The sequence below is a fragment of the Homarus americanus genome, unplaced genomic scaffold, assembly GCF_018991925.1.
Source record: "Homarus americanus isolate GMGI-L3 unplaced genomic scaffold, GMGI_Hamer_2.0 scaffold10104, whole genome shotgun sequence".
In the NCBI taxonomy this organism is placed as follows: domain Eukaryota; kingdom Metazoa; phylum Arthropoda; class Malacostraca; order Decapoda; family Nephropidae; genus Homarus; species Homarus americanus.
The window spans coordinates 5718-21492 of NW_024737471.1; the positions used below are offsets into that span (position 1 = coordinate 5718).

Genomic DNA, 15775 nt, shown 5'->3' on the forward strand with positions numbered 1-15775 from the left:
AAACTCCAGCAAAACCCAAGTGCTCCAAGTACTTCCCAGAGACTCAAGGAAGCAGAAAAAGAGTTCAAATGCAGACCAGTCAGTGAGCAAGATGGAAACACAGAAGAAGTCAGTGCAGTCTGCTGGCATGGTGCTGAAGTCATTGCAGCACCAAGGTGAGGTGTGGGATGGAAATTCTGAATAAGGTGACCAGTAACTTTCTGTCAGCTGTATCAGCGACTATGAACCCCTTAATACTGTGTGAGCTATGTACAATACTACTAACGAAAAGAAATGATCATTATGTTGACCTCCTAGATAAATAAAAATAATAATAATAAGCAGCACTATATAAATAAACCAATATTAATACAAAGGTCTGACGACCCAAGGGAGCAGAACAAAGATAAAACACCAATAGGAAAGATGAAGTGATCTGGTTGAGCCCAGATTCTTTCTACTCCTACTTTATTTCAGTTTCACCACTTTTCCTTCAACCCCTAACAATCTTCTTTCACCTCATAACTAAAGACTCCGTACCGTACCTAGTTGCCAGTTTAAGCGTTGTTTCTGCCGTCTACCTTTAATGCCACTTGTGACAGTTTTCGGGGCATTTAACCAAGCCAGTGTTAACAATTATCTCGTGTTAGATAACGTCTTATATGTAATAGTATTTCTTCACATTTTTTTGTATTTAGCAACTTGGCCAATAAATCTAGTGACATTCACTGACCGAGCTGCTGCAGGCCAGCCAGCTGTTCCCAGGTGCCTGTCTTGTTAACAACTTTACACCACATTCATGTAAACATTTATAAAATCCTGGAGCCTTATATCAATATACAATAACTGCATTGTTTTTAAATTTAACAACAAATATTACAAGTAACAGTCCCAGTAACGTTTGTTTGTAAGAAATTGCAGTTAACACCGAAAGATATTTTAATATTTTGAAATGTGTCGGTGTGTAGGGACACCCATAATGTGACTAGTGTAAACACTGAACCCAAGCAGAGTTCAGCAACAGTTACTCTTCTGGAAAAATGCTTCAGTTAGGTAAAACTTGTTTATGAGTGCTGGAAATTAAGTGACCGAGACCTGCTGGTACAGCACAGTGAAAATCTGATGCTAGTGGTGGAGCGTATTTAGAGATCGACATTGTATACCCGTTGTATAAGACGACTCTTAGTTTTAAACAAACAAATTGGAGCTTCAAAGGACAACTTACAGGTCACTGTACTGGACATCTACATGAGTAAAGTTGGACTCTCAAACAAACCTCCAAAACATAACTCATTCATCAGTAGAGGAGCTCCTATAGTGGCTTCTAATCATTGTGTACAGTACATCATTTGGGGGAAGTATTTTCATCGCAGAAAAGTATCTTGGCTTTTATAATGGGAGTCTGGAAAAATTTATGTCATTTACTAAAGGTTTCTCAGGAACAAAACTTTTATAAACTGAGGGATGTCTGTATAACCTTTCTAATATTAAAAGTACCAGAAAATATTAAATAAAATACCAGATAGTAATTACGGTCCAGTTAACTTCAGGTCTAGTTCACTGCAGGTCCAGCTCAATTCAGGACCATTTCAGCCAGTGGGGGAGAAAGTATATGAAAATATTACTTAAGATAAAGTACTGTACTGTTACTAAGTAAAAATTAAAACTTGTACAAAGTACAGGGAGTCCCCGACTTATAAACGGCCGATATGAACGGTGTTAAACTTGAAACTTACAATATTTCATCAGATGACATTTTTTACTTTCATTTACTGTATTGTCAATCTATTTCTTTTTTGTCTTAAATTAATTGATTTTAGATGTATATAAGGACTTAGGCTATGATTTAGTGTGATTTTAAACATTGTTCTGTAAGTATGGTATGCTCATGGCGCGTGATCCGACTAAGAATGTCGTCAGAAATGGAACCTGTTCGTAAACTGGGGGCCCCCTGTAATCTTCTTCAAAACTACTTTAATAATAGATTAATTAACTGAAGTGAAACAAAAAACTAGAAAGGTGAAAACAAAAAAGTAGTATTCGTAAAAGTGCACCAAGGCTATATAGTCTAGGTACAAAAAATGAGCACTTCTAGGCATGCAAGACTATATAGCCTTGGATCACAATTTTGGCACCCAATATATAGCCTTGGTACATGACATGCACAATTCTGGCACCCAAGACTATATATAGTTGGTACACTTCAAGGCACCCAAGGCTCAGTATACAGCTACTCCTCAAATTACGACCTTCTGGCCATACAACCGCCTCGGTCGCACTAATTTTTTTCAAAATACGTATTTTCGAGTCCCGACTTTAGTGATTGCGCTGTGTACTGACAAAATTTTCGTTTGTAATTCCCTCCAAAATGTCTGGCATTTGTGGTGCTGAGAAGAAAAAGAGACACCCATTTCAGATTTTCTAAGTATTATCTTCTCATTTTCGACTTACGACCTGGATTTGGGTCCCTCACCCCCTCGTAAGTCAAGGAGTGGCTGGAGTGCAGTACAGGACCAAACAGTATAATACAGAACAGTACATTACAATACAGTATAGTACAGTACAATAAAATACAGTACAATACAATATACTACAAAACAATATAGAACAGTACAGTATAATATAGTACAGTATAATAGAATATAGTACAGTACAGTACAATATAATATAGTATGGTATAATAGAATATAGTACAGTTCAATAAAATATAGTACAGTACCACACAATACAGTACAACACAATACAGTACAGTACAATATCGTACAGTACAATATATTACAGTACAATATAGTACAGTACAGTACAATATAGTACAGTACAATATAGTACAGTACAGTACAATAAATATAGTACAATATAATATAGTACAGTACAATACAATATAGTACAGTACAATATAATACAGTACAATATAGTACAATACAATATAATACAGTACAGTACAATATAGTACAGTACTGTACAATATAGTACAGTACAATACAATATAGTACAGTACAATACAATATAGTTCAGTACAATATAATAAAGTACAGTACAATATAGTACAGTACAATACAATATAATACAGTACAATATAGTACAGTACAATACAATACAATATACAGTAATATAGTACAGTACAATACAATATAGTACAGAGCAATACAATACAGCACAATATAATACAGTACAGTACAATATAATACAGTACAGTACAATATAGTACAGTACAATACAATATAATACAGTACAATATAGTACAGTACAATATATACTAATACAGTACAATACAATATAGTACAGTACAATATAATACAGTACAATACAATATAGTACAATACAGTTGTGAAAAACACAAATGTATGAGGCACTCGGTGGAAGCGAGTTAGTGGTCAAGCAAGATGTTTGTTTCAACAGTTGCCAGAGGATATACAGTATAAAACTATAAGTGTGGTGGGATACAGTGTAAACAAACTTTAACCTTGCTTGTGGTCTTGGCACATACATCACTCTACCACCAGGCACCTCACATTATGTACACATTGAATCATTTTACATAAATACTTCATGTCAAGTTCTGCAAATTAATTATTTTTCCACTACAACTTAAATGAACTTTGTTAAGTAGTGTTTGGTTAATCCACACAAGCATGATGGTCCATTAAGAGCAGTGTACTGTATATTGAACCTTGTGATTAACACTGCCTTCACTTCCCCAACAGGTGAACCTACAGTACTGTACATTAATTTACATGTACAGGTATCCTCTAACATACTGTATAGCACTAAGGGTTCTCAGTTAAAAAACATATTGAATGGTAGAACTCTTGTATTATGTTCTGGGAGGGAAAAATCAGTCAACTGGTGGGTTTTTCACCAATATAATTCTTGTAAAATAATAAATACATTAAACACAACCAACATTCTGCAATAGTGCCAATGCACCACTGGGCTATACTGACCGTGTGACTGAGGGGAATTTGTTAAAAGTCAAACTGATATTTTTGTAATTATGATTGTTCATTTATTGGACATACTGTAAGTATCTTGGGGGATACCTGTACTTTATTAAAATATATGATGAGCCTATCTGTGTTAAACTGAACCCTGTAAGTTACTAACACACAGTTGCTAACTATTCTAATACCAATGACAGATAACACTCTCTCTCCTCCTGTACTGTAGTCTTCAATCACTATTACATCAAGGCTTCAGTTCACCTCAAATGGTAACATAATCTGCCAAGAATCAGTAGATAAGTTTTCTTCTGTACAGGAGCCGTGATATAAGGTGCTGTGCTGTGTTGCTGCAGGACCAGACGTCTCCTCCTGTGTCGAGTACAACTTATTACAGAAATATCAAGATACACCATATGTATGGCACTTAGATAAAATACTTAACAATGGTGTGTATGTATGTATGTGACAAGTGTATTAGTGCAGAATTACAAGGAGTTAGTTAATATTTACACCTTCACAACACAAGAGCCAATGTGAACTTGGATGGTAATTTTAATGACTAACTAACGATTTATTTATCCCATACTTTAATGGAAATAATCTTTGGATGTCCTTCCTAAATTATCCTTGGTTTAGTGGACTTACATTGTGTATTTGTAGTACATGATGAACAAATATAAACTTGTACAATATGATGACTTTATTAAACACTAGTTGGTGCACGACCATCCCTTAGGCTACCAGCACCTCTCTGCACAACTAATGCTGGTCCAAGCAAAAGGCACCTCCTAGCAAAATAACCTGATCTCTGAGCTAAGAGGTAAGGGTCATCTGAAGTTCTTTCCTCCAGAGAGAATTCTCTTCCAGTTCTCTGGTCAAAAACTTCCAGATGAGAGATTTGACAGTGAACCTGTGAGGGAGGCCACACATACCCAACGCACATGGTATTTTGAGGTAACAAGCTGTGCAGTTTTAATCAGGCTAACTACAGTCCTAGAATTAGCTTCCTGATCCATACTAAATAAATTAGGACAACTTATCCTTGAATTATAATTAGGCTAAACATTTCAGACATTACCCTAACTTAGAAAAATAAAGGGGGGTCCCTAGACCAGATTAATACTGGTCCTAAGACCAACAGACTGCTGACCCCTGGACCAGGCTAATGGTCTCTGGATCACTCATCTCTCCATAAAGTCTCCTGATCCCAACTGGTAATGAAAAAAATACCAAGGTTCACAATGTTAATTACTTGCCAGCTATGGGTTTCCAAGTTGAGATTTAGGTGTGTGTGTTATTCTGGATGTATCTAATTAGTTAAACCCCTTAAATTATAATTCTGAGAGAAAAGTATATTTGGTCAAAAATTTTGTTTGTGTGTTTTCTCATGGACTGAAACTGTGCCTACAATACACCATTCACAGGGAGATACAGTGTACACAGTGATAGCACCAAGAGATATAGACGAGAACGGGAAAAGAAAGTACTGTAGTATAAGGAAATAATAGTTAAAATAAAAAAATAAAAATATAATCAACAAGTTTGGCCATCCTAAAAGGCATTCTATTACTGCCCCAAAGAAAGATTTATTTTATTTTTCTGGGTTTCTTAAGGACTGAAAGGGTGTATAAAATCCATTAGTCATAGCACAATGCAGTGTACATAGAGATAGCACGTAAATACTGACAAATTGCAGAAGTGAACTGAAAAAAAAATAAGAGAAGACAACCCTAAAGGCAACAGGGGAGGATAAAACCAGCAGAGGGCAGCTAAGTACTGTTTTTTTTCTTTATTCTTAAATAAATGTAGATCTATACACAGTCTGCACCCCCCCCCAACAACAACCATGAGTATGATATGAGATTAATGCGGGGATAACAGATATGGATGATACAGGCCTGACTAATGCAACATTTAGGACGATGCAAGCTGCTGTAAAGCATGAAGGCTGTTGCTGGTATTGCCCTGACTGCATAGTCAAGGTGAAAGAGGCGATTGCAAGCCAAAGGGGAACGAGTTCCCCAAGGACGAAAATAGATGACGCTAGAGCCTTGCTGGTTGCCAAACTACGACAAGTTGGGAAAGAGATCCTTGCTAAGACTGAGGAAGTAGCCGATATAATGGAGGTAGTTGTTAAGAGAAATTATGCCGAGGCATTAGCAGGGCTACTGGAGGTGGCGGAGAGTAATTTAGGATCAGAACAGGTTCTACAGCAGCTAGGAACCCTGAAGCAGTGTGTCGAAGAAATGGAAATTAACGGACCTACTGTTAGGGAAGAGGAGGAACAACTGGAACATTTCCAGCGCAGGAACAATGTAATAGGTTTTGGAGTCCCTGAGAGCCAGGTGGAGGGAACTTAGAGTAAGATAACACACGATAAGATGTAGTTTAAGAATATTTGTACAGAGGTTCTGAAGATGCCATCAACCCTCCCAGGATGTGAGGAGGCTGGGACAACAGCAGGGAGATAAGCCTGGTCCCCCCAGGATCACACTAGTGAGTGAGGAGGAGAAATGGAAGGTTATTCGGCAGGCAAAAAACTGAGCAAGGAGCGAGGCATCTTGGAGTGTATTCATTCACCCAGAATGCACGGTAATGCAGAGGGAACAGCACAGGAAGCTCCTGCAGGGCTTGAAGCAGAGAAGGGATGAGTCGAGGAGGAACAGGGAGAGGGTAGTGGAAGCAAGTGTGCCAACACAGAGACAAGGGGGCAACAGCGCACCCCCCACCCGGGAGGAGGCGAGCACGGTGTAAACAATGACATACAGTGTACTTAGCAAATGCTGCAGCTTCTGAGAATGGGGGGGGGGGGTGTTACTACTAAGAGCAGAGACATTACCGAGAACAAATTCTGGCTCGAATGTCATGTACACTAATTCTGACATGTTTCTTGATAAGAGAGAGGAGTTTGAAACACTACTGAAGGTACACCAACCAGATATTGTAGGAGTTGCAGAACTGGGGCCGGATACTCAAAACACCTCATAAGTTATGTCTTTTAGCATGATACAGTACCATATATTGTCGAATCTTTACAGTACCGTAAATTTAGCATACTCAAAATTTAATTACAGTTCCGTAAGCCTTTCGTAAGTATTCATAACTCTAGTGTTTACCCTGTAAATTAAGTTCTCTTGTCGGAAGGTAGATGTCAGTGCAGGAGCTAGTTGGCCAATCAGCGCTCAGTTAACAAAATCATCAACCAATCACAAGAGAAGGAGAAATCAGCTGAGAGCGACGCACATAATATTATTTTGTAAACATGGAAGGAACACCAGCCAAGAAGAGACGGCCTAATTTCAGTGAGGCTGAAGTATACACTATTCTGGGCAAATTCAAATAAATTGGTTATTGATAACATAGCTTTGCCGAACCTAAATGACAAATCACTTCTCTTAAATTACTCATTTAGCCTAGACCCTGGTGTTTTCCTTTCAATGTTGGGGACATTTGGTCTGAATTGTCTTCAAGTTCATACAAAAAACAACAATTTAAAACCTGAAATTATATCGGATTAGCCGTAAATTTTCTTAAATTAATACTCTACCTATGATAATGTTGAAAGTCTGGAACTAGGCCTAAGGTAGCTGCTAGACAAAGTGTCTCACTGACGGCCTGACACTCACCAAAAAACCATGTACACATTCTCTAATCTAACCTAACATACCATAACATAACCAAACCTCTCTAACCTATAACCTATTGGTATAATTTCTTATTCAAATAATCCTCATGTTCTAACTAAATTAAGTAGGCCCCAAGTTTAAGCATTTATTTGTCTAAGACTGAAAAAGAGTTATATAGGCCCCAATTAATCAAGTTAATTGCAATCCATATGTTACGCTTAATATCGTTTAATTTTGGCTAGCCTATGGAAATTTATAGCCTTTCATGTTATCATAAGCCATATACATAAGAAAATAGGCTAAGACTATTGGTTGAATATTAGAAAAACAAGGTGAAGTCTTGGCAGGAATGTTCACTTGACCTCATATTGGCTTTCATTACTGAGGGATATTTACGGCTATACAACATTAATAAGTTCTATCTGCAAGTTCACTCAGTCATAAAACATATTTTTACCCTAAGTGTGAACAATACAAACCTTCTGTTTTGGTAAAAAATACTTTATAATTTGTAAGAAGACAAAAGATGCGTCTCTTCCAAACTGAGACAAATACAAACACTCAAGCCGCTTATTATGGCAACAAAACAGTTACAAAAAAGACAAAGTGAAATATTATATTTCAGTATGTTGGTATACAAAATATTTTCTTCATTATTCTATGATAAAACAAGTCAACATTACAACATATATTATTATTATATTTTTATACAATAGGGAATTAGTCACTACTACATCCGGGTTGAGAGTGTTACACAACCTCAAGAGTGCCAACGGAGTTCGATGTCAAATATTTGTTTTGAGTATACCATCTGTGTTTTGAGTATGCCAATCTGAGACTGTAAGTCCAGTTACGGGGTACACAACGACATACAGTCCCATAAATGTTTTTGAGTATCCTGCCCCTGTTAGTACAAGAACAGGAGAATCGACCCAGAGGAATGCGAGTTCAGTATAGCTGGATATGACTCATTTACGATCCTTTCTCAAAAAACTTGCAAGAGGGGTGTGGTTATCTATGCTAGGCAAGACCTTAGAGCCAGCCAGGTGAGAGTACAGGGAGTGGATGTTTTTGAAGAGTCCAAATGGTGTAAAATTAAATTACTTATCGTCGGGTGTATCTACAGATCCCCAAACTGTGGCCCACTAAATCAAAGGAACTTAAGAGCCTTAATAGACACTGCAGCAATGCTCAACCCTAGCCACCTCCATATCATGTGTACTTTAACTATGGCGACATAGACTGGAAAAACGAGTTCACCCCAAATGACTTGAATAACCCTGTTACTCTTTTTTTAGAAACTCTGAGAGATAATTTTCTGTTCCATCATGTTAGAGACCCGACACATTACAGAGGGGAGCAAACACCCAAGCCACTAGACCTCATCAAAACAAATGAGGAGGGTATGGTGGCCAAACTGGAACACCTTGCCCCAGTTGGCATCAGTCACCACATAGTGTTGTCCTTCAGATTTAACTGTTACCTAGTTCAAGATAAGGCCAGGCCAAGGTGCAAATATTACAAGGGAAATTACAATGGGATGAGGGAAGAGATGAGGGGAATCCACTGGCCCAACTCATTGAGGCACAAGAACACATACACTACGCTGAATATCATAACTAGTAAAGTGACCCATTTGATCTATAAATATATACCCAAGACCAAACCCAGTGCCTCTAGGAATATGAGGGGGTCCCTACACATAAACCATGCGGCGGTTGACAAAGTTAAGAAGAAAACCCAGAATTCAAGACGTAGGTTGGGTCAAGCGATGAGCAGGACAGGAGGATGTATGCAAGAGCCAGAAAACAAGCAAAGGTAGGTGTAGAAGGGCTGAAAAGGAGTTCCAGAGGCTGGTTGCAAGTGAGGTCAAGACAAATCCAAAGGCGTTTTACCGCTATGCAAAGTCGAAATTAAAAATGCGAGTAGGAGTATCAGACCTGAGGCTTGAAGATGGTAGTTACACAGATTCTGACTAGGATAAAGCCGAGGCATTGAACAGCTTCTTTTCCTTGGTGTTCACAGGAGAGGATGCGATTAACCTTCCTGAGTTTGGGGACAAACGGTTCGACACAGCACTGACCCACATTATGTTCACAGAAGAGGGTATTAGAAATAAACTGTCAAAGCTGAAGGTCCATAAGAGTACTGGCCCTGACATTGTGCATCCCAGAGTGCTAAGAGAGTTGTGCAACAAGCTTGCCGAGCCCCTAAAGATCCTGTTTTGGAAATGCCTGGATGAACAAAAGGTCCCCAGTGATTGGAAAGTGGTTTATGCGAGTCCTATACTCAAGAAGGGTGATCGCCACTCCACGAAAAACTATAGAGGGGTGAGCCTGACCAGCATAATATGTAAAATACTTGAGAGTACTATCAGAGATGCCGTGATGGAACATCTACTACGAAACAACCTTGTAGAGGATTGTCAACATGGTTTTATGCCGGGGCGTTCCTGCTTAACACAATTGCTCAAAGTATTGGATATTTGGACCCATATTCTGGAACGGGGTGGTAATATCGATAACCTATACCTAGATTTTGCCAAGGCTTTCAACAGTGTACCCCACAAAAGGCTGAAAATCAAACTGGAAGGGTACGGTATTCGGGGAAATATCCTAGCGTGGATAGAAGACTTTCTATATGACTGCAAGCAGTGTGTGGTGATTAATAGCACAAAATCATCATCTGTACCTGTCACAAAAGGGGTACCACAGGGCAGTGTAGGGCCCGCTGTCGTTTGTTTATTTCATAAATAACATGCCTGACGTTGTACACTCCTCCATACAAATGTTGCTGATGATGCCAAGTTATTTCAGGAAATCAAGTACCATGCAAACTGTGAAGAGCTGCAGAAGGATCTCTGTCAGCTCCAAAAAAGGTCGAAGAAATGGCTACTGAGATTCAAAGTCTAGAAGTGTAAGAGGATGCACCTGGGGCGTACCAACAGTAAGGAGGCATATCAAATGTCCCAACGGGATGAAGAAACTGCACTATTTGAGACTGAATGTGAGGACCTAGGTGTGTATGTTGACAATGAGCTGAAGTTCTCGGGCCATTGCGAGAAGAAGGTAAATCAGGCCTTTGGGTGGCCAATCACAGCAATGACCACAACTCAATTAAAAAAAAAAATTGTCTTATGACAAAGATTTTGTGGTTGTAGGCCTCTTGACCTGGGCTGTACCTCCAACTCAGTGGAGATTGAGTTTTAAAAAATACAATTGCATCTAGCATTAAAAATCCTTTATCGGTTTACACTTTCACCTCACTCAGACGATTCCGATGATCTCATGTAATCACTGTCAAATTGTTGCCGCTCATCAACGAAGGCCCGAGTTTTAATCAGGCTAACTACAGTCCTAGAATCAGCTTCCTGATCCATACTAAATAAATTAGGACAACTCATCCTTGACCTATGTTGTATCTTATGTCACCAATCAGATACATTTTTACATCTTAATTTATAAGAAATATTCAACATACCTTTGAGATTCCATCACCTTGAATCACACAATCAGATACAACCTTGCATCTTAACTTAGGAGAAATACTCAACATACTTTACATTTGAGACTATAGACCAGAGCTAAAACGTGAAGACATCTTGGTGCACAAGTGACGGCTTCTGCCCAGCCAACACCAGCAATGGTTGTGTGTGTGTTGGGTCATGCTCGACCTTATGCCTTCCTCCAACCTGTTGAGAGAAGAGATTGTGAATTTTCTGGTACAATGATGGTGACTTTCAACTTTTAATGATCTCATTATGTATCTAAGTCAGAGAGTTTAGGGTTTTTATTTATTTTTTCTATGTGTGTGAGTGTGAGAAAGATAAACAAAGAGAGAGAGATAGAGCGTCAAAATACCCAAAACATGATATAAGAACAACATACAGCATCAACCATGCACGACCCAAGACACACAGCATGATATGTGATACCTGGAAGACACCCAAGGCTATAGCCTTGGGTGTCTTTTTTGGGGTGTTTGAAGCACCCAAGGTTATATTCAAACAAGTAAAATAGCCTATGGTGCTAGTAATTCCCTGATGTACTGTACAGCAAGTCATCACACTAACTTGGTACTCAATAACAAAGGTTATTTACCATTGTTCAAACTATAGTTACTTATGTTTAAAGTGTTTTCTTTGCTGAAGGCATCAAAGCAAATTACATTGGTAAGTGACTATACATGACTGAAGAAAAACAATACAATAACATTATGTTCATAAACCATTAAAATACATATACAAAAAATCGCCCATCCTTTTCTCCAATTTCCTGTCCATTTGTTCACGTTGGACTTCACAATGTCCATTCCAGTTGATAAAGGAGGAGGGCAACGATAAGAAAAAAAATGGGGAGTCCCTGAACCTGGCTGATGCCAGGTCCGAGGGCCAGGGTTCTCCCCCAAGAGGATCCTAACTCCTGGAACCACTGGACAAACAAGCATGCTGGTCCAAAAGCCATTTACCTCTTGGAAGAAGCCTCCTGACCCCAGCTCAAAAGGATAAAAAAAAGGCTAACCAAGTTCAGGACCGGCTCTCCTTGTCCTAGGTTTGGCACTTCCTGGATGAGGAATTCCAAACCCTTAAAAAAAAGGGAACCTGCGCAGCCTAACGCTGACTTCCGAGACACAGCAAATGCTGCTCCTAGGGTCAGTTACCTCCTCCAGGAAGCTCCTTATCCCAGATACAGAAATGTCCGAATCCTCTAGAACGGAGATATAATGTTCCGAGAGTAAGGCATTTCCCAGAACAGACTTCTGACCCCCGTTCTAAAGGGGTGGGGGAAAGGGGGCAAATGCAGTTGATGATTCTTCAAATTACATTGGTAAGTGACTATTGTATAGATGACTGATGAAAAGAGACAATACATACAGACATTACACCAATACAATACAGTATTCTCATAATAAACCATTAAAATCTTGCACTTTTCTTCTACAATTTCATTTCCATTTGTTTATGCTGGACTTCACAATGTCCATTCCAGTTGATAAAGGAGGAGGGCAACAATAAGAAAAAAAAAATGGGGAGTCCCTGAACCTGGCTGATGCCAGGTCCGAGGGCCAGGGTTCTCCTCCAAGAGGATCCTGACTCCTGGAACCATTGGACAAACAAGCATGCTGGTCCAAAAACATCCTTCCCAGTGTCATGATCGTGATGACGGCTAACCTAAAAACCTTAAGGATTCATTTTACGCTCAAACGTCCACAAAACCTGAGTCCCCCAGTGGAAACGTCCCCTGTTTTCTCTGTTTCCTTGATGACGTCATCGAGAGGCCGTCTTTGTCTAAAGGGAACTTTGAATATAATCTGCAGATTTCGTAGCAAGATGCTGTATGTTGGGACCTGTTGCCATCCAACCCTTTGTAATCAATTTAATTTTTGCTTTTGATAGCTCAGTCAGAGCATTGTTAGTGAAGATAATAGTAGGAAATGAAACTGAGTTCATAGTCTCAGTTTCAACGTCAGAGTGTACAGTAAAGTAATTCATCGAAATAGAAGTAGGTGGAGTCCCTGACCTAGCTTGAGTGAGGGTGCTGCGGGCATTTCAACCGTTAGTAAGTGCTCGCCCCTTCACCCATACAGGTAGGTCATTCCACTCTGTGTTGTGATTCGCCCTTCTTTAAGTGATTTGACCCAATTAATAGTTGATTGTGCAAGTGTTACAGTAACGCAGTTGATATGCTCTGAGTGAAGTAATGTTTACGTCTTTAACGTCCCCTGAAACGTGATGTCGCTGTCACAGTTAGTAAGTGCTCGCCCCTTCACCCATACAGGTCCCTAACACAGCCTAGGCCGTGTCTGTAGGGTGGATGTTGTATCCACTATGTCTGGAGAGATGTCCGAGGTCCAGTAGGATCAGTTATCTTCGTGAGACCCGACCGTCAGACACTTCAGACTACCTATGGCCCCCATAGCTGGCCAGTCTGACCCTAAAGCTCGGCCCGCGAGGTGACCCCGGATCACCAAGCCCCACACAACTACCAGCCCCCATCATTGGTGGATGAGTGTCTAACTCAGTAGGGCTATGGTGTGGTTGTGTTATTCCACTGGGTTCTTCAGAGTTCATTGGAAAGTACCCCATGGTGGCAGGACCCCCATGGCGGTTGCTTGATTATCACTCCTGACTACTGAGTGTTGTAGTGGCAGTTGTCCTTGGTCTTTATGGTGCTAAGTTACGATAAGAGTTTAAGTGTTATTGACTATGTCCACCCAGTAGTGGTGTGAGTGTTATTGAGTATGTCCACCCAGTAGTGGTGTGAGTGTTATTGAGTATGTCCACCCAGTAGTGGTGTGAGTATGTTGAGCCTGAGGGCATAGTACCAGGTTTCGTCTGTTGGTACATATATTCTTTCTCCTATCTCCATTTTAATGTTTAAATAAATATTGTATTTGTATATTGTGTCTATTATTTACCTACAGTATCTACCGTTATTTCTTCCCTATTACTTGATACTATCATTACATATACCCCCGAGCCTCCTCTCGTCACACTACCAATGATTATAAGTAAAATTGTTATAAGAGGCACAGGCCCTTATAACAGTACAGTAAAGTCTTATGTTCTAGTCAAGTTTCTCCCACATATACGTTACTTGAGTATAGTTTTAATTCATATCACCAGCCTTCCCTGCCTCACTGTAATACTCTTCAATTAAGTCTCCAGCAGTCTTCCCGCTCAATTAACTTTAGTCCACTCTTCCCTCACTCTGACCATAACATGGCATACAGCTCACAGGTGCAAAGAAAAATATCTAAATCAATTCTATCAGGCATTTGTATATTTAAAGCAGCATATATAGCGAAAGGTTCTGCTCTTCCTGTAGCTACATAAAAAAATGATCTTGGGGTAGACAGGCAAGCCCAGGATAAAGGAGCTTACTGGTAAGGTTAACCTACCATAAGCATGTACTGTACCAGGTACTATCATTCACTGTAAATGACCCATGGAAATGCATAAATTGTAACCCCTCAAAAATATTATGCATGTATAGTTTGACCCCAATTTTTTACATAAAAATTTGAGCATTAAAACTACTATACTTTAAGATACAGTAAACGGTAATTTCATGAAGTTACTTTGTGATTTTATCTCTTACATAATTATTGAAGTAATATCCTCACTTTATTAAAGTTATTAACACCACAGTGTTAACTCTCACTACTGTGTCATGGGAAAATAGGCGGACGTTCTGCAACGTCACCCGGGGCTTAAGGGTTAAGACATTTTGGGTTAGTATTTTCATTATAGAAAAGTATCTTGGCTTTTATAATGGGAGTCTATGGAAAAATTTATCTGATTTACGAAAGGTTTTACAGGAACAGAACTCTCTTGTAAACTGGGGAATGCCTGTAGAACCTTCCTAATATTCAAAGTACCAGAAAATAGTAATTACAAGTAATTACCATCTAGTCCTTTAGGTCCAATTAACTTCAGATCTCATTCACTTGCACGTCCAGCCCACTTTAGTCTAGTTCACATCAGGTCCAGCTCAATTCAGGTCCACTTTAGACAGTGATGGAGAAAGTATCTGGAAGTATTACTTAAAATAAAGTACAGTACTACAGTACACTGTTGCTTTGTACAAATTATAATTTGTATAAAGTAGCTTTCTTCAAAACTACTTACACAAAACAAAAGTTTAATTAACTGAAGTGAAACATACAAGTAGAAAAAGTAAAAAAGAAACTAGTATTTGTAAGGTATCAAAATTGATAAACGATGATATGCAAAGCTTAAAGTTATTAACATAATTAAGAGAGAAAATGCCTCATTTATGTATTTACAATCAACTTTGGGTTAAATTTTTTTTTTCTGTAATAACTAATCTTCATATTTCTTGTGGCACACCTGGGCTGGAATATCAGTTCAGCACAAATGTTAAAATGATTTTATGCTTTTACTTTATATACAGGTAACTCTCATTTTACGTGCGTTTGATTTAAGCGTTTTTGGAACAACGCGATTGTTCAATTAATACCAAAAGCTAATTTACACGCACCTATTTTTTAAATAACGCGCTCAAGACAGTTTAAATTTGCATCGTGTATTCACCTGGTCGCCTGGCAGTGGAGTCGCGTGTGATGCCTGTTGAGGTACTTGTAAGTTATTACTATAAAGTCGCAGTCATATCAACATCAAAAATTTTATATTAATAATAATAATAATAATAATTACAATAATGTAATAATAAAGATTATTACATTTAATGGTGAAGATAATGAAGT

The 15775-nt window shown here is 38.8% G+C and overlaps 1 long non-coding RNA gene across 4 annotated transcripts; it reads right to left on the minus strand.

The window, feature by feature from the left end:
• Positions 1–3826: 3826 nt before the first annotated feature.
• LOC121873446 lies at positions 3827–15245 on the minus strand. Of its 4 annotated transcripts, none has more exons than XR_006090242.1 (3): positions 14954–15245; positions 11104–11237; positions 3827–4289 (listed from the first exon to the last, which is right to left on the minus strand). It is a non-coding gene; the product is annotated as an uncharacterized LOC121873446 (long non-coding RNA). The 4 variants fall into 4 exon arrangements; XR_006090239.1 differs by having other exon boundaries at positions 11109–11237; positions 14954–15235; XR_006090241.1 differs by having other exon boundaries at positions 11125–11237; positions 14954–15224.
• Between the last annotated feature and the right edge of the window lie 530 nt (positions 15246–15775).